Raw genomic sequence first — 16,737 nt, 5'->3', positions numbered from 1 at the left:
TATCTTGTAACTAAAAATTGGAAGGTGGCGGGTTAGTAAGTTTATTTTAAAAAAAACTAATAACTAGGGTGGCCGATAGTAATATCGACCACCCCCCTTAATAAAGGGAGGGGTCGGTATTACCACCGACCACCCTCCTCCCTTTTATTATACACACCCTCCTCCCTTTGCATTATATATACCCCACGTTAACTTGCAAATACGGTGGAGGCACCGATTTATATGCAAACTTTTCCATTAAGGTATGTAGTGGTGGGATAAATGTAAGGGTAGGAATTAATGTTAGTATTAACTTGGAAATAACATGGTTCACCAGCCCACATAAACCCACCCATATCCACCATGAATGACGGTAATGTAACTTCTCCATCCAAATAGATCGCGAGGTACGTGGATCTGCATTCAATATCTAGCACTTGTTGTTAAGCCAACCATAATGGAGTCATAGAAGAGAGGTAGATGTGGAGTAGAGATGAGCACTTCTATTAATTATTTAAAATAATCGATGCATAGCTTAGTCGACATGTATGTAATCCCTTAGAGTTGTAAATCAATTAGAACTAAAAGAGAGTTTTATGAGTATCAGAGGTGTCGATGTCATGGCTAACTTAAAGCCAAGGTTATATCAATCGATGTAGAAGCAGAGTAGTATAAATAATAGTGAAGACACATTCATTCACATCCAAGAAAGGACGGTAGACTCAAGAGGAAAGAATAGAATAGAGGAAAGAGTGGAATAGAGGAAAGAATAAAATAGAGGAGAAAAATAGAATAGGATAGAGAGATAGAGAGGATACTTTTGAAGTATCAAAGAGAGTTAGTTTTGAGATAGAGTTGAGAGTATATTAGAGATAGGTTCACAAGCAAGGCACGTTACTATTTGGTGGAAGGGCGTCGAGGTCTTGGGAACCAGTCAAGATTACAAGAGGTTAGAAATTTCTTTAGTTTTGGCTTATTATTTATGGAAGTTTTTGTTATAAGTTATGATTATGATCTTGCTTATATTATGGTTATGGAAAGGTATCATTAGTCGTTTGGGATAGTTAAATGAAAAATCATAGGGTTTTAGATGTAATTAAGTTATTAGCTATAGTAGTGGAATTTTGTTTAAATGATTAGAATATTGCAATTTAAGAACATATTGCACACTTTTTATTATATTAAAGAAATTTATGCTTGCATTCAGAACCTAGGTATTAAGACTTATTTGCCACTGCTCTAGGAGAGTTTGGGGAGTAATGGCTTACTGTTGAAACATTAGGTTTATGACTTATTAAATAGTGTATTAATATAGTTGTAATTCTTCTTTTCTGGAAGTCTTTATTTGCAAGTCGTTTATGCATTTGACTGTTTTAAGGAAAGATTGCATGTGTTAGGATCGTGTGTAAATGGTGTTTTCTATCAAGTTTAAATTCCAATTCTTGTTGCATTATCGTTGTGTCCTATGTTATTATGTTTCCTTGGTCAGGTGTCGATGTATAACTTTATGGATGTGAGCCATTGTGTGTTTTGTCCAAATGGTCAACCTTTGGTTAGTAAATCGTGTATCCTTCACCTGTGGTTTGTCAGGATTAGGTATGGTTGTTGGTTTCACCATAGAGTTCTCGTAGAGAGACTTTTCCTGTAGTGTCCTATGAGAGAGACTGGCTTTCGAGCAGGGGCCATGCCCAAAGTGGATGACAGGATAACTTGTCGAAAGTCAGTTAAAAAGTGATAACCTAATAATTGATTAGGGGGTGATTAGAATAAATATTAATTAAGATAATGTACCTCGTGCATAGGTGTAGTGCTTGTACAGGGCTCATAATGTTACGAGAAGGCTTGGAATGGCAAACTTACCACCTTGTCTTCATGAAAGGATTGGTAGGGTCCGCATGAGACTTAGTTGGAGCAGGAAGCTGGGAGAGGTTACCAGGATAGAGAGTTGAAACCTAGGAGGTTATACCATGGTATCCATCGTAAGCTATGCGATGACACTCTCTCCTTAGAGTCACTAGTGTTTTGTGAGTTGAGTCACATGGATGTTTGTGGAGTCTTGTAGTCCTTTCATACTTGTCTTATTTTTCTTGCTTGAGGGTTTTCTACTATCTCCTAGCACAGTGGGGTGGTTCCATTTCGGGATCACATGGTCGGGTGGTAGTGCCACTTCACATCGGATGTTCTGGAATGTATCTTCAGGCGAGGAAGGGCTTCGCTGGTCTTCTTGGTTCGTGGTTCATGTACCAGCTCTTGTTTGTGATCATTGTTCAGTTGAAAACCTGAGGTCATTGTATCAAACCTTTATGTAACCTTGATTTCTTTGTAACGTTGTAATTTATGGTATTTTTGTAAACATGTCTTTATGGATATTGTAAAAAAAAAAATTATTGGAATGTATGTTAATTCAGTTGCTTTAATCTTTTGTATATATATAATGGTTGCATTGGAGTACTTTGATTCTTTCATTATGGAAATTAGATTTATGTGTTGATTTCATCATAAACATTTAATTTTCCTAATTAGCTGAACAATAGGATTTTATATGGTGTTAATATAATCTACGAATTAATCTTCATTGGTAACCCTTAGGGCATCAGGTGTAGACTTCCATTGTGTTGTTAAACATGCTATTGATATGATTGTGCACTTAATCTCTAATTAAAAAAAAATTATTTCACCCTTTAGTTGCCTAGATTGTGTTGTTTACCTTTAGGGTTTCTGGCAGGGCATTACATTATGTGTAGCTGTGATGAATACTAAGAGGGGGGGTGAATTAGTATGCCAAAAATCTCTACATTTAACACTTTGCAAGACTAATACTAAACCGGTAAAATAGTTTAGCAAACAAACTGGTTAACACACATGAAAACCAAATAGCTAATAATGCATTCACCCACAGAAGCAAGAACACCATAACACAAGAGATTTTGAAGTGGAAACCCAAATGCGAAAAACCATGGAGAGATGGAATTCACAAGTAAATATCTGCAGAATAGGAACCAGACCGGTTAAGGTCAGACCGATTAAGGTCTTACAATGTTCTTTACCAAAATAGATCCTGTTAGGAATCTCAATCTCTATTTGGAGATAAGTCCGATTAAAGACTACCTTGCTAGAGGATTTTAGATCGATAGATCTGAACCACCTTGTTAGAGGATTTACAAAAGGCTTTTGGGCCTACTCAGTTAAGGGCTACAAACTTGTCAAAGATGTGAGTAATCAACAAGTGTTTGATCTAGCTAGTAGCACAGACTGCTCGGTTAGATCCTTGATAGCTCATTCCTAATGCACTCTAGCATCACTTCAGTCTTCTACACATTCATATTCTCTCCAACTCCTCAACCACCTTAAACCCTATCAACAACATAAACTTTTGCTACAAACACATCAACAACCTAAAACCCTAGACATGATGTCCTTATAAAGGAATTTGATTTCATGTTGGTCCAATAGGATTACATAACAATTTCCTAGGTTCAATGAACCTGGACATACTTGGTACTATGACACAAAAAGCATTGTTTAGGTGTTGGCACCATCAAACAATCCATGGATGGTAACTCATCACAAAATGTCGATTGGCAACTCATCACAGAGTATTACCGGTTCATATAAAATGCCAGTTGTCGGTTTGACAAAAATGAAGACAAGTAAAAATGTGTTATGCCACTTTAATCTCTCATACCACTTGGGATCCACGAACCACTTGGGGTCAACATGCCACTCCAGACCGGGAAATACATTTTGCAAAACACCTATAGTCTAAAGACTATAATACAACATACCAGTTGGAACAAATATCAGTTGTGCTCTAACTCATACATATAAAGGAGATCTCAATGCAAGTGTGTGTCCATCAATGACAATCACAACATAAACATCAAAAAATGCCAACAGTTTGGACTATGATGACTATCTCTGTTAGGTTGCATAATATGTTTAGACCATGACCATCTTAGGCTGTGTTTGACCTTGTATTGGCTAGGTATCATGAAAATGATCTCTGCCAATCTGATATATCCTACAAATAATGACTCTGAAACAAATTTGTTTCCGTTACTCACTGATATTGTCGTGTCATCCATTGTAGATGCATCTTTTCCTTGGTTTCTTGATACTGGCCTTTTATCAACTCATATTAGTGATCCTATGGTCAATGACTACATTTATTTTTTAGTATTCATTGCTAACTCTTTATATGAAGGCTATTATATGACTACAAACCTAAACAACAACCTTTGATCTACCCCTCAATGGTCTATCAAACACCTTTTCCATGGATTGGTCTATGACTTTATACATAGACTATCTTCAAGGGTTTAGTCATTCTCATTTGATGAATGTCATCCTTGATAATTCTCACTATATGATTGTTCATTGCCTTTAAATGATGAATGATCACTGTCTTGAGCAATGTCATTGACTCTTTTCAAAATGATTGTTTCATGAAGGTTATGGATTGTTACCTCAAGTTTGTGCTCATAAGTTGTAAAGGAATCATAAGGTGGCTTGAATGTGCTCATATAGGACTGCAAGTCTATTTGAAGCTTTTTCTTCTGAGCTAGCACATCATCATAGAACGGATGGGTTTGGCAGATCTTGCTAAGTAGTAGGTTTCCCTCATCTAGAGCATCCCTTATATCCTTTTGTTCTTTCTTTAGTTCAGACCAGAGCTCATTCAACTTCTTCACCAGAGCTATATTAAGAGCTTTTTGATGCTCCTTCTTGACATTTGCCATTGCTGCCTCTTCTAGGCTCTGCACCTGATCATCCACTATTGTACATAGGAGCTTAAGTTTAGCTAGTGATGAATCGGTGTTGGGAAAATTTGTACCAGGTATCAAACCGGTAAGAGTGTCCACAGCCGCTTGAATTACATCCTGCTCCTTCTTCCTTCGAATAATTTCAAGGCACTCATGAGCAACCTTGATGCTCTGCATTAGCTTTGTTTCACTTGCATACTAGAGATCGATAGGACTGGTGAGATCAGCTGGTTTGGCTTGACTCCTGGTTGCCTTCTTATCCTCCATCTGGGTGCTCTTCTCCGCTTCTTCTACCTTGTCCTCGTCTACTTTCTTCTTCTCCGCTTCTCTCCTCTTCTCCGCTTCCTTAACCTCCTCTGCTTTTTTCTTCTCTGCTTCTTTCCTTTTCTCCTCTTCTTTGTCCTTCTCTTCCTTCTTCCTTTTCTCTACTTCTCTCCTCTTCTCCTCTTCTTTTTCTTCCTCTTCCTTCTTCTTCTTCTCTGCTTCCTTCCTCTTCTCCTCTTCCTTGTCTTCCTCTTCTTTATTTTTCTTTTTGTCTTCTTGCTTCTTTTTCTCTTCTTCATCCTTCTTCTTCTTCTCCTCTTCATCTTTCTTCTTCTTCTCTTCTTCATCCTTTTTCTTCTTCTCTTCTTCATCCTTTTTCCTCTGCTTGGCCTATTCCTTTGCCACTTCCTGTCTATCCTTGGCTTGCTTATCAACCTATTTAGCCTGTTGCTCCTATCTTGTTGCCTCATATGGTGTTTCCTGAGTAACATCCTCTGCATCTAGAGCATCAACATCAATGTGTCGATCGGTTCAACAACCGGATTTCCTTCATCATCAAATACTTCATCCAGTTTGGATATAACCGGTTCTTTTTCAGCTTGTCGGTTGGCTAGACGCACTTTGTGAGACTAGACAACAGTTGTCCTATACTGATGAGTGTCTTTTTCAACAACATCAACTCTACCTTCTAACAGCCAAGGTCTTCTTCTTCTAGTGAAGAAGAGTCCTTTATTTTGGTCAATAACATCAAATAATTCAAAATTTGACAGGTTGGGAAAGTACTGTGCAAAAACTTTCTCCCTAATTTCCTGTTCCTTCTCTATGGCAATGTGCCATCTATTATCTAATGACTTATATAAAGAATCTGGTGTCTGAGATTTAATCTCTGAGGGCGACTGGTCATTAACACATAAATAATGAATTATTTCCTTTTCAACCTCTTCCTTTTCATCATCATTAAAGTCATCAAAATACTCAATTAAGTCATGTAGCACTTTTCTCCTAATATTCTTTATTGTTCTTTGACAATGTGTCAAAGGTTTATAGGAAGAGATATCTATATTTACTGGTGCAGATGATGTCAGTTCATTCTTTGTCTTTCTCTTTGCTCGACGTGTTTTCTTTGGTTTTTCCTCAGACACAGTTTCTTCTGAGTCTGGAGAGGTATTCCTTGTCTTCCTCTTTCTCTCAAACACTTTAGCCAGTGTTGCTTCAGGTTTCTTCTTAGCTGGTGACCGCTTGCTCACTTTTGGAGTTGCAGTAGTAACCAGTGCTGATGCTGCAGGCATTGCCTTTGCCTTCTTCACTGCAGGTTCTTTTCCTTTCTTTGCAGAAGGTTCCTCGACCGGTGTAACCCTTTCCAGATAGGTTTCGGTCCTCTTTGCCTTAGGATCAACAGGTGAGGCAATAAGGGTAGAGGCATACCCTTCTAGCATATCATACATCACCTCATAGCCCATTGGCTCCACTTCTTCCTATCTGGGCTCAACAGCCTCCATTATGCATTTATCCACTTGGATGGTGAAATAGATATCATCTTCATATTTCTTGATGATGTCACCTAATATCCTCATTCTTTGGCTCATTTTCCATCCGAGCTCATCAAAATACTTGTTTAGAACGTCAGGGTAACTGGTTCCAATTGCTTGAATTCTTTCCTTGATTTTCTTGGTCACCAGTTGGTCAGCAAACCACTGGACATCTCCTACTCTTGGAAAGTAGCCTTGGAAATAGAAGAATAACCCAACCAGTAGTTGTCCAAACTTGAACCTTAGTGCATTATCCTGTTTGATCAACTTCAAATTCAACACGAGTTGTCTCTGCATACCGATGCACAGGTCAAATGATGCATCCTCCTTTATCATCCGGTAAGTGGCATTTACCGCTGCAACAGATATAGAGTTAATTCTACTGGTAGAGAATGTCTGGTAGCCTATCACCATGTAGGCATACTTAACTAGATCATCCTTGATAGAATTGACTGTCATGCCTCGTGAGTCGCTCATTGAACCAATGAGCTTGGACATTTCCATTTTGCTTACCATCCTTAGGGCTAGCACTTCCCCTATGTTGTAGAAACCGGTGACTGCATGAATTGTCTACAATGTGATATCATGTGTTCTCTCTAGGTACATCTTGTCACCATGGAATCTTCTCAGAATGATCCTTATATGATCCTCTGTGAAATCCTCCAGGAAGTAAACAACATTGTGGAGCTTTTTCTTCTCCGAAATATTATACTCCAGTTTGATCTTCTTATCCTTTCCACAAAATAAACCTAACTGGGAGTGGATAGCTAGAGACCCTAGATCTTCAGTCTTGCAATCTATGTAGTCAGAAATTCCCTCTTCTACTATCACACCAACCGGAACTTGTGATAGGGCATTATACTTAGACTTTCATTGAATAAAACTTGCAGACTCGACAGATGCACTAGAATTGGTATGAGATGTGGAAGCCATGATAGAAATTTTAAGAACTCAAGAAATACCTTTTGAAACACGTGAATTTAGGGCTTGCAGATTCTCCTTCACTTCACACTCCGTCAGTTTCTGAATCACCACTTTGTGTTCTCCACTTGACCGTTTGCAGTTTGAATTTGAATCTCCTTCCCGGTTTCTCAATTTCTCAAAATCTCAGCTCAAAACGCCTTTTCATCGCTCTACTCTTTGAAAAACTTTTCTTTGCTCGAAAACTGATAGTGAGAAATGATTTGAAAAATGCTTTTAAGCATATTCCTCACCTACCATCATTAATGCTCCTCCATTAGGGCGTAAACCCTAATTTGCCTTTTTACCATTTCTGGTCTTCTACCAAATGGTAGGTATCACATACTAGTTAAGGTCTTTTACTAGTGTAAACTGGGCGTTTGAAACATTTCGCCATTTGCTCCCCCTAAGCTTTTCTGAAGCTTAGTTTGTCAGTTCCATTATTTCCACACTAGGTGCAGAAACTGGTTCCTCTTGTAACACCGCTAGTTTCTTCTTCTAGGTTTTGTTCATGTTTGCTTGAACAGTGTCAACATCAATGTTTCCTTTTGGAGTGATCGGTATATCATCAGATATGTTATTTCTTGATCTACAGAATCTGGCAATGTGACTCGGTTTGTTGCAGTGATAGCAAACCAATCCAGGTGCTCTCCAAGGTCCATTGTTCATGTTTCCATTCTTCCTTCTGCATGTTGTAGCAGTGTGACCATGACCATGACAGACCATACAACTTGCTCTCCATCTGGTTGTTTCTTGATAGTCATTGCTTCTTTGCTAATGATTGAAGACATTAAACCGGTTGTGATTCCAGTTCACAAAAGGTTCAGGACCAACTCCTTGGGTCCTCTAAGGATATCTATCAATGTTGTTCATAACTAACCTACATTCAGATGCTCTATGCCCATATTTGTTGCATGCATAATAGTTACCATTGAATCTAAAGGATCTAGGCTTATCATTTAGGAAATAAGGAAAATTGTTGTAAGCCTTACTCCTACACACATTTGCAGTATGTCCTTCTTTAAGATAGTTGAAGCAAATAGGTTTAAACTTTTTCTTACCTTTATCCTTTGATGTCAGTTGTTTCTTTGATGTTCGAACATTTGTACCAGAGGTCTCACCTTCCTCATGATTGGAATAACCAAGTCCATTCATATTCTTGACCGGTTTGGCAAATTCAAGCTTTTTCTCTAGCTTGACAGTACTCTTGTTGAACTTAGCAAGTATTTCCTTTGACTCAGAGAGTTCTTTGGAAATAGCAGCATTTGTTTCCAATAGGTTTTCATTCTCAGAGATGGCAATGTTCAGTTCTCCTTGCATGTCTTCCTTTTCCACTTTGCTTGCATGGAGTTGAGCAGGTAGGGAACTGATCTCTTGTTTTAGCTTGGAGATCTCATGATCTCTTTCTTTCACTAGATCTTCAGCTTTCCTCCGGTTCTCAAGCTCTTGACACATCTAGATAGTCAGTCCTTCCACCTCCTTTCTCAGGTTGGAGTTTGATTCATTCAACTTATTTACTTCTGCAATTAGGGCTTCCATCTCTGCTTCATTTGAAGAACTATTTTCAGATAGCTCCATCAGCTTTTCAGCATGTTCTCTCCTTTTTGCTTGATATGCCTTGTATTTGACCATAAGATCATCATAGGCTTGCTCAAACTGAGTGAGCTGATGAGTAAGTTCCCTTATAGAGTATTCCTCCATATCTCTTTCCAAGTGGTTAAACTTATAGAAAGGTAGGCTCTAAAACCAATTGATGAATACTAAGAGGGGGGGGGTGAATTAGTGTGCCAAAAATCTCTGCACTTAAACACTTTGCAAGACTAATAGTAAACCGGTAAAACAGTTTAGCAGACAAACTGGTTAACACACATGCAAACCAAATAGCTAATAATACATTCACCCACAAAAGAAAGAACACCATAACACAAGAGATTTTGACGTGGAAACCCAAATGGGAAAAACCATGGTGAGATGGAACTCACAAGTAACTATCTATAGAATAGGAACCAGACCAATTAAGGTAAGACCAGTTAAGGTCTTACAATATTCTTTACCAGAACAAATCCTATTAGGAATCTCAATCTTTGTTAGGAGATAAGTTTGATTAAAGACTACCTTGCTACAGGATTTTAGATCCATAGATGTGAACCACCTTGTTAGAGGATTTACAAAAGGCTTTTGGGCCTACCCTGTTAAGGGCTATAGACTTGTCAAAGATGTGAGTAATCAATAAGTGTTTGATCTAGCTAGTAGCACAAACTGCTTGGTTAGATCCTTGATAGCTCATTCCTAATGCACTCCAGCATTACTTCAGTCTTCTACACATTCATATTCTCTCCAACTCCTCAACCACCTTAAACCCTAGCAACAACATAAAATTTTGCTAAAAACACATCAACAACCTAAAACCCTAGACATGATGTCCTTATAAAGGAATCTGATTTCATGTCGGTCCAATAGGATTACATAACAATTTCCTAGGTTCAATGAACCTGGACATATTTGGTACTACGACACAAAAAGCATTGTTTAGGTGTTGGCACCGTCAAACAATCGGTAGATGGTAACTCATCACAAAATGTCAGTTGGCAACTCATCACAGAGTATTACCGGTTCATATAAAATGTCGGTTGCCAGTTTGACAAAAATGAAGATTGGTAAAAATGTGTTATGCCGCTTTAATCTCTCATACTTCTTGGGATCCATGAACCGCTTGGGGTCAACATGCTGCTTCAGACCAAGAAACACATTCTGCAAAACACCTATAGTCTAAAGACTATAATACAACATACCGGTTGGAACAAATACCGGTTGTGCTCTAACTCATACATATAAAGGAGATCTCAATGCAAGTGTGTGTCCATCAATGACAATCACAACATAAACATCAAAAAATGCCAACAATTTGGACTATGATGACTATCTCTGTTAGGTTGCGTAATATGTTTAGACCATGACTATCTTAGGCTGTGTTTGACCTTGTATTGGCCAGGTATCATGAAAATGATCTCTGCCAATCTGATATATCCTACAAATAATGACTCTAAAACAAATTTGTTTCCGTTACTCACTGATATTGTTGTGTCATCCATTGTGGATGCATCCTTTCCTTGGTTTCTTGATACTGGCCTTTTGTCAACTCATATTAGTGATCCTATGGTCAATGACTGCATTTATTCTTTAGTATTCATTGCTAACTCTTTATAAGAAGGCTACTATATGACTACAAACCTAAACAACAACCTTTGATCTACCCCTCAATGGTCTATCAAACACCTTTTCCATGGCTTGGTCTATGAATTTATACGTAGACTATCTTCAAGGGTTTATTCATGCTCATTTGATGAATGTCATCCTTGATAATTCTCACTATATGATTGTTCATTGCCTTTAAATGATGAATGATAACTGTCTTGAGCAATGTTATTGACTCTTTTCAAAATGATTATTTCATGAAGGTTATGGATTGTTACCTCAAGACTGTCCCTAACCCAATTCATGGGTTGTTCTTCCTAAATTCTTTAATCATCATAGCTTTGTCATTCACTATCAAACTAGGCATATAAGACATGAGCTACTACTATCAAGGTTGCCTTTATGGAGAAGTTCATTGTTTTTAGGTCTCTTCTAAAGCTATGACAGCAATAAGTCTTCCCTCAAGGGTCTCTGTGCATGTAGATAGTATCTTGTGCATCTTCCATGGTTGTAACCCCTTCCTCATGACTGCAATAGTTGATTTCACTTCTGTATTGCTTAGGGGAGTCACTATCTTGACTAAAATGCAATGTTGAGTGCTCATGGCATATGAACTATCATTAAACTCTAAGACCTACAATATGTGCCCTATCTTCTTGACCCCTTCAATAACCTCACTGTAATCTATCTCCTTTGTGGCTATCAAGATGTTCATTTCCTATACTTTATCCTTCATGGTGATAGACTTTTGTTTCACTATCTTTGATGCTTCATTATGCTATTTGTCTCAAATTTTCAAGATTGTGATACATCATCCAATCCTCTACCCTATTATTGTAATTGTCTTTGGTCTTGTGTTTAATCTTTTAAACCTTACCTATAAGGCATCATGGACTGTGATTTGTGTTACATCATAGAGATGTTGCTCTCTTTCATAGACTACCCCTATCCTTTGATCTAAAAATGCTCTTTAAGACTACCTTTGATCTTTGATGCCCCTTATTGTAAATAATTTGTCCAATGGCTTGAATATGCATATTTGATGTGAAAGTATTTTGTGATAGTACCTTTTGAGTCTAAACACAACCCACACATACTCTGTTATATGTCATTGTTCTACCAATCTCATTTGATACTACTATTCACTATACTTTGCCTAAAATATTTAACTAAATTTGTCAACATAATTTCTGTCTTTGATGAGGTTTGCTCTTTGTAAGCTTATTGTCCTTTATGAACCTAGTTGTTATCTTTGTGATCATGAACATTTTTCTAAACACTACTCACCATATGCCATTAGTGCTCTTATCCTCATGACTATAAATTTACTGTTACCTCTCGAGCCAATGATTGACAATGAGTATCTTTTGATATGAATGCATCATAACTGCCTTCATTTGCACTTTGAGACCATTCAGTTGATTCTAGATGTTTAACTTCTACACCCCTATAGTCTATGTGTTTGATGGATGCTCTAAGTGCTCATATATTTCACATTGATCTATTTAATTCTCTTCCTCATTTCTTTGTGGTTTGGCATGATTGCAAATTAAACATTATTTATCTCAAATTGACAATAACCAATTTAACTCCTAGGTTGGTCATTGAGTTCCTCATGACAGTGTTTAATCTATCCATATGACTCTTTTGTTTCTCTATTTTCATTTCCATGTGATGAAAATGAGTATTTTCTTTGTAAATTTACTATTTTGTGAGATTGAGACATCTTTATTTTAACTTGTTGTCATGGTTTCTCCATAACAAAATGGGCAGTCTTTGATCTTGCATCAAGAAACCAAGTCTTTGACTATGATTTATCATAAAATCTTGTCCATAATAATGGGTTGCTGCAATCTTTAGTGATCTTTGGATTATACTTGGATTGCAAAACTTTTTTTGATAGTGGTCACTTATTCTATACTTGTTTGGTGACTATGCCTTATTCTTCATTGACTGATGTGTCTTTTATGGCCTTTGCTTGTTACACATATGCTCTTATCATAGTTGTCATTAATGATAATGATGCTTTCTAAAGACAATGATGAATTGGATCTCCTTAAATTATTGTCTTACATGTCCCTTACCATGGTGGTATACCTCCAATGCTACTCTCTCCTCATGATATATGACCATGTCTATGTTGGGGCTGATTTAATCTTTGATTGATGAACCTCACTATTTTCATGTATCTCTGAGTTAGGCATTTGTGACTTGTCATCTATCCTCATAATAGATATTTTTCTTTCTCCTTTAGTTGATCCAACCACATCTTTTGAGATTTCTATAGCTATGTTGATACATGGACTGTATTTCCAGATTTAAAAGATAGCCATTGACTGCTCCCTAATGAATATGTTCATCATTTCTATGGCTTTGTTTGGAAACTTCAATATCTCTGTCTATGGGGCTATGACTATTTCCTTTTGCCTTGATATGGTCATTATCCTTGTCTTGACTATAACAATGTCATTTTGAACTGTGTTTTATCTTTTAAAAGACTGCATATATTGTTGCTCTTAAACTGGCCTAGAGCTGCATTCTTGATGTTGGAAAGCCCCCTATGAAGACTCTCTTTGGTTCCTTTACTAGTATAAGTTCTTTCTTTCTGTCATTGTGATTGTGTCCTCTCTTTTGGACATGTCATATCACAATCTTTGCTAGCATTACTATTTCATTCACTATCTTTGCAATATTGACTAGTTTTAGGAATTCTAAGGTTATGCCTTGAATATTTCAGTAAATATAAGATGAAAACCTTTCATAGAATTAGATGCCTCCTTTTAGAACTAAGACTCAAAATAATTTACAATTTTTCCATAGGGATACATCCTACACAAGAAATAAATCTACAAAATAATTTAACAAATACAATTTAAGGGATCTGAGGCTAAATTAGGCAGCGAGATCATGGCGGAATTCTAGGGAGATAGGGTCTTGGTCAACCATTGGATGGGATTGGAGAGTTTTGGTGTATTGATCTTGATTTATGGTAGGACTCTTGACATGGAGCCACTTCTAAGGAAGGGGTAGGTTTTTGGATATGCATGAGGGATTCTTGGAAGATGTTCATGTTTTGGAATGATAGGGAAGCATTTTGGATGGGACTCTCTAAAGTGGGTATGTTTGAAATTGGAGTGCATGATTGCATAGGATCTTGGATTTTTAAATCATTAGAGGAACTTGTATCAAAATTGGGATTATCTTTGATTTCCATAGGAAACAACCATTAATGGTCATAGACACCTAAATTTGATTAATTTAATTATCCCAGATGCCTTGAATTAAATAAATATGTGTCATCTAATTCATTTGTAATATTTTCTTCTAGCTAATTAATTTTATTAATTATGCTATAGTATGCTCTTGATTAATTAATTGGTAATTAAAAAATAATTAATTAATTAATTTTGACCCTTTTATTTAATATATCAAATTTTGCAATTTAATTTTTTAATTCATGTTGACTTTTTCCTCTCATATAATTAATTAATTATATTTTTCCCTCACATGTCTCCTAACTTTAACCTGCATCTAACCCTTCTTCTAACCTAGCCTACTTAGCTAACCATGGGTTTTAGTCAACCTTATCCCTAGCCCTCACCATATGTGTGCACATTCCCAAAATATCTCAAATTTCCTAGAAAGTGGGAGACATCCTTGAATTTGGGGAAAATTTTGGGAAAATATCCCAAATTTCCTCAAACATGGGAATATCATTTTTTTGTAATCTCTTTTAGAATAGAAACTTTCAATTTGGGTGTTGTACTCCCAAATGGACATTCGTCTTTAGGAACACATGTCATTCCTTCCAATGACACATATCTTTCTTAAGGACACATGTCATCCTCATACATGGCACTTGCCCTTCTCAAAGATGTTAGGATTCCCAAAGATACTGAGAGGGGGGGGTGAATCAGTATCTAACCGGTATATAAATTTACTTGACTTAAAACATGAAAAACATATTAAAACTGTGTACCGGTAAACCAGAAATAATGCAGTAAACAAGAATAACAACAACCACACGAGAAGCACACCATAACATAGTATTTTAGTGAGGAAACCCGGTGTGGGAAAAACCTTGGTGGGATTTGTGACCCACAATATTCGCTTACTGGCCAATAAGGGAATATTACTCTTACAATAGGGGCCTGCACATGCAGTAAGGCCAAGTGCCTAGAGCTCACTACTCAATTACAAAAGAAGTCACACTGACTTACAAAATGCATTATATTAATCCAAAGTCTTGTATCGCTTCAGATTAGCATCTACTATGCCAGATCTAGTACCGGTTTAAGCTCTGCTACATACATAAACCCTTAACCAATGATTCGCATATTAGGTCTACATAATTTTGCCTATTATCCTCTTACACAATGATCTACAATGATCTCATACATATATGAGTCATATTTACAAATCTCCATGTCGGCTTACAATGATTTTACAATTAATTACAAAATATATTTCAAACAAAATTGAAGTCGGCCAACGTGTCAGTATCCTTCCTTTCACTGTCGGTGTCCTGTATGCCAGTGTAGAGTCTGTCGGTGCCAGTGCCGGTATATTTGTCTTGCTAGTATCATATGATTGCAAGGTTGCCATCAATGAAAAAACCTTCAATCGCCTACAATTTCTCATTGGAGTGTGTATTTGTCAACAAGGGACACATGTCTCATTCTTATGCCTCTCCATCTCTCATTTAAGCCTATTTAAACCCCTCAATTTCTTTCATAACCCATCCACTTTCATTTTTTGTACCCTCATAATGTAGAAATGCTAACTCATTTTACATCCATTTAGCAACCATCTTTGCATCTCATTGTAGCTTAATCCATTTTGCATTCACTATCATGGAGCACAATCAAGTATCTACCATATAGAAAGCACACATCAAATTAGAGGACAATCAAATCGAAGGAGGAAGGTAGAGTTTGCACTTTAATTAGTCTTATTCTGTTTAATCTAGTTTTCTTTCTTCTTAACGTCCTAGTCTTGAGTTTGGTTGAAATATGTGTTTGTTAATTACTTTGTTTATCTTTTCAATAGTTTACATTCACGATTTCCTACATACATTTATGGAATGCCTAGTGGGACCTCACTTTGTGGGTCTAATCTCCCATTTTTTGTTGTTTCATTGTGTTTTTTGACAGAAATTTTGGCACTTGTATGCAAAATGTGATAATTTAAGTGGATTTCCGCCTCAGTCGAGGTCTAGTATTTAAAAATCCAATTTATAGAAGTGGTGGGATTGATTGTATAAATAGCAATATTTCCTAGAGAATAGTGGGAACATGTTCTCGCCATCTTGTGCAGTGGAACCTAAATTTTGTGTTTCATTTTTGGGTTCAATTGAATTTATTTTATTAGAAATAATGGGACTACTAGTTAAAATAGTGGGATTCACTTTAGAAGTGGTGGTATTGCATATCTGGGTTTCTGTGTTTTTAATATTTTATGTCGAATATTTATTTACCAATAAAGTAGGGCATTGCTAGTGAAAATAGCAGAATTGTGAGTAGAAATGGCGAGATAGCTCTATGTTTTATTTTTTGTCATTGTTCCAAATGGAAATTTTCTTAGTTTATTTCTAACTTACTAATTTCCTATTGTTTTTCTAGTTTATGACTAATATTTGGTGAAGGTTTGATAGTAGAAGACCCCAAATGCTTGAAACACTAACTTGTTTGTTGCAAGACCACCAAAGAGGGGTGCAATTGTCCAAAATATTTTGGATTAAAATGAATCACGTGTCTTCTTTTAGTTAGAAAAAACTTCAATTTCATAAGGAAATAAACCTTTGTCTTTTGTGTTTGGCATGATTGTGCATGTAGAGTGGTCCTACTGTTAATAAACATTATCCTCACCCTAGCTCTCGTGGTCCTAAGTGCAAGAGAAAAGTGTTAACAACACTCGATCTTTTCTTTTAGGTAGAAGGGTCTTCCTCCTAAGTATCCTATAAGACTAGGTGAGAGGAAATGACCCAAGTAGTACTCTTTCGGTCTGCTATATAGATATTTGTGAATTTGGTAAAAGTCATAATCAAC

Source organism: Cryptomeria japonica, chromosome 2, assembly GCF_030272615.1.
Source record: "Cryptomeria japonica chromosome 2, Sugi_1.0, whole genome shotgun sequence".
Classification (NCBI taxonomy): Eukaryota; Viridiplantae; Streptophyta; class Pinopsida; order Cupressales; family Cupressaceae; genus Cryptomeria; species Cryptomeria japonica.
The sequence above is the reverse complement of the archived record's forward strand: the minus strand, read 5'-3'. Positions refer to the sequence as shown.